This window comes from Topomyia yanbarensis, chromosome 2 (assembly GCF_030247195.1).
Source record: "Topomyia yanbarensis strain Yona2022 chromosome 2, ASM3024719v1, whole genome shotgun sequence".
Lineage (NCBI taxonomy): Eukaryota > Metazoa > Arthropoda > Insecta > Diptera > Culicidae > Topomyia > Topomyia yanbarensis.
The window spans coordinates 45,627,764-45,631,575 of NC_080671.1; positions in this window are offsets into that span (position 1 = coordinate 45,627,764).

Consider the following 3,812-nt stretch of genomic DNA (forward strand, 5'->3'; position numbering starts at 1 on the left):
GCAATTACTCTAAATTTCTATGTGTTGAGATTAGATTGAGACTATTAACGATGAAATTACTATCTGGATAAATATGCCGGTCTTGTTAGGCACAGAAATATTAATTTCAGTTACATAAATTAATGATTTTTGGAAAATCAACGCCATATTTGTTTTGAAACGCTTCCTTCAGGAACAAAGATTTGCAGCAGCTATAAAAATCGCAAGAATGGCAACTTCCGAAAACGTAGTGCCAAGTGCCTTTGCTTGCATTTGGGTTTGTAAAAAATCTATAAGAGTTGATTTCTCAAAATTACTAGCGACTGATTTTTTAAATGGAGATACGAAAGATTGGGAAAATTCCATCTCTCTACCATGTTGCTTATAAACCAGAACGTTTTCAGAAAATTGTAACTTTGGGTTTGGGTAAGGTATGCTCACAAAAACAAGTACTAATCGTTAATGATATTATTATATGACGTAGTTATTGCAATAATCCTGATTGAATTTCGCTGGAAAAGTGCTACCAGAAACAGTTTTAGAGAAAGTTGGAAAATGAAATTGAGATATGCAAAATTTACACGCTATAGGTAAAAAATTAGATTGAATCTTCTGGGCGTCAAAGCACAAGATCTAACTTAGATTATGTGGGAATTTGTGTTTCGAATTCATCTCCTCAATTATTAGCATCACCTTAAGGCTAGTTAGACGATAAAACTAAACTCTTGCCTTCAAGCTGTGTGACTATTTGGATTTAGTTTCTTGACTTTGTAGTTTCGAACAAACTTCCATGGTCTCAAACGCCATACAACCTCTTAAAAAACCGTAAATAAGGTCCATACTGAATTTCTCCTCCATCAAACAGTCTCAATAACCCATAAATACACCATAGCATGGTTTTTATATGGGATTGCACCATGGAATTTTAATTCCATTTCAAACACTATCAAAAAAGTATCCAGTGAGAATTGAATTTCGACCATGAGATTGGGGGTTTTATAGGTTTTTTATTTGCTTGGGTTGCCAATTTTAGTGCTAGTTAGAATTTATCGTTCAACCAGTCCCAAGTTGGTGTTAGTTATTGAGGAGCTATGAATTCGAACTTTTCCGAATTTTGATATTTCTTCGTTGTTTTAAAGTATTATTGAAAACTTATAGAACCTTTCAATGTAAACTGCCTTTTCCATGCAATTGCACTGTTATGAATATTCTAGGAGAATTATATAGAGCATCGAGAGGTAAGATTAGGGCAGTTTCTAGCAGTGCGAGAGAAGCACCTGGAAACCTATCTGTGCTTGCAAAAAAGTTGGCCATAAACGGGAAACTCTCGCGGCGAGTTTTTCGGTTTTAGAATCGAGTCGCCCTAGGTTCGCTCTAATGTTTACAACATCCATACAAAAGTGACCGTTCCGAGCGAACAACTCTGATCTAAAAACGAAATCAGCAATAACTTATTAGAACTTGTCATTAGTCATTAGTTGTCATCTTTATAATTTACACAAAAAATTACGTATTGCCGAACGGTTAAAATATTTTTACATTACTAGATGGTATTACTAAACTGGTTAATACCATCCTTTCAGTGACGAAAAAATTTCAGCAGGCAGTTTCGTGGCGGGATGCTCATTTGAATTGGATGATTTTTGGCCGTGGTACCCTTTAAACACTTGGCATAATTTACGGCTAGATGCGCGGCACAGAGCATATGTTGGTACAATTGTGCCCAACTGCGTAAAGGAAACCACTTGCAGTTCCAACAACACATCTTTCCACTAAGTACTTCTTTTTTTTACTTTCTCACTAGGCCAAAATACCGCCAAAGACAAACGAGAGCATGTTGTTTTTGGTAGGTACGCATTTTTTGGGTTCATCATAAAAAAGGAACACACTGAGAATGAGCAGATAAAGAGGAAAGTGCACATAACTCTGCACCATTGAAGAATCTCGTTATCAGATCGAACAAGTTAGAAGTGAAATTCGAAACGGGACACTTTACTTTTATTGACCTGAAGGACCCTCGCTGGAAGTGAAAATCTGTGTCAGCGACAATTGCTGATCTGCTCCCGTTGCGAAACCTGCGAAACGAGGCGTTAGAACGATGATCACGAAACTATCCAGAAGCTGTCAGAAAGCTCAAATTTCCTCTTGTTCAGCAATTAGTGCCGAACCAATTTCTCTGAATGCGATTAATGATCATCTCAGACCGAGTTATTCCCAAACCGAAAGGGATTATCTTCAGTTTCGAGTTCTTCAACAAGGATCCTTCTGCACAGTTGTGCACGATGACAAATGACACTTTTTATTTTTTTTTCGAAGACCCGGGGAATCGACTTACAACTGAAACTGGCTGGCTTATGCTTACAGCGGCGCGTAAATGAAACCTGCTGCCGATCGTTTGAAGGCTCGTGTCCATCTGAGCTAGGCCTTGAACATAAGTAAATCACCTGCGCACCCGCATCTTGGTTTACATTTCGGTTGATAATTTATTCAACCAACATGCTGCAGTTTTCGAGCCGGCAAGTTCTTGGAAGGGCGTGTGTGCTTCGTGTGGCCACAAACCTGTGACGGTTGTGTGCATAGTTTTGCTATGCATAATAATAATAATTGTTGATAAACTTCTGTGGGTATGACACGTGCTGGATAGACGCAGGTTGTTTCGGTTGATGAGGTGTTGGTTTGTTCTGGTAGACAGGTGACAACAGCAGGCAGTGTGGAGCATATTCAAAACGTTGTATGCAATGCTTTGTAGGATGCATTATAAATGCCGAGGAGGTTACCGGCGAAGAGCTTCCGCTTTGAACCTACAAGAAAGTGTGCCGCAAGTCGCCTATTAAAACATTTTCCAACCTGATATTTCAGGTTTTCAGAAGTCTCAATTTCGATATCAAATAACAGTGCAACTACAGCGACCTTTCCTAACCGGACTAAGTGGTACCCTTGTTTAACAAGCTGGCCTCATCTACAATGTTACGGTGAAGAAAGTTACGGCGATCTGCTGAGGCTGCGTTCATCGTACGGACTAGCCCCGATTCTATGCACCATCCATTCGGCACCGATTGAGCCGAACGAGCGCATTTAAATGGTAAACATAATTAGTGCATTAAAATACCTAATAAAGGCCTCGTCCTTCTCCAGTTGGAGCGGCTTGGAACTGGGGGGGTGTGGGAACCGCACGCGACTTGTTGCCCTTAATGATATTGTTTTAATTGTGTTTTTACTTCAAAGCAGTTTGAAAATATTAAGAAGAGTCATCGTTGGTGCTTTTTGCTTAGGGTGGATATTCAATCTGATTTTTTCTGTGTATTATGGTAAATTACAAATAAATTCTAACATTAACAACATTCTTATTAAAAAAAATTGGTGAAAATGGGTAAAAAATAGCAGATTTGCGATGCAACAAGACTTTTAGTCCTTGAAGCGCATAGCGCGAACCTGCGACAAAATTATAAAAATGGATTCGTATTTACCAAAAAATAAGAGATCGCGATAAGGCGAAGAGAAATTACGAATATCATAATGAAAGTGCTGATGACATGACTCCATGTGTCAAATTTGAAAATAAAATAAGAATTAAATACCAAGATACCGTGCAAATAAATTACGAAAAAAGTGACTTCGTTTTTAGAACCGAGTCGCTCTAGGTTCGCTCTGAGTTGTCAGTTTTGTATGGATTTTGTAAATATTAGAGCGAACCTAGAGCGACTGTGATCTAAGACCGAAATCAGCATAAGATCCTAACATCAAGAACATAAATCACACTACTCGTGACAAAAATATCTCAAATCGTGACTAAGATCCTGAAATCATCAACATAACTCACACTATTCGTGACT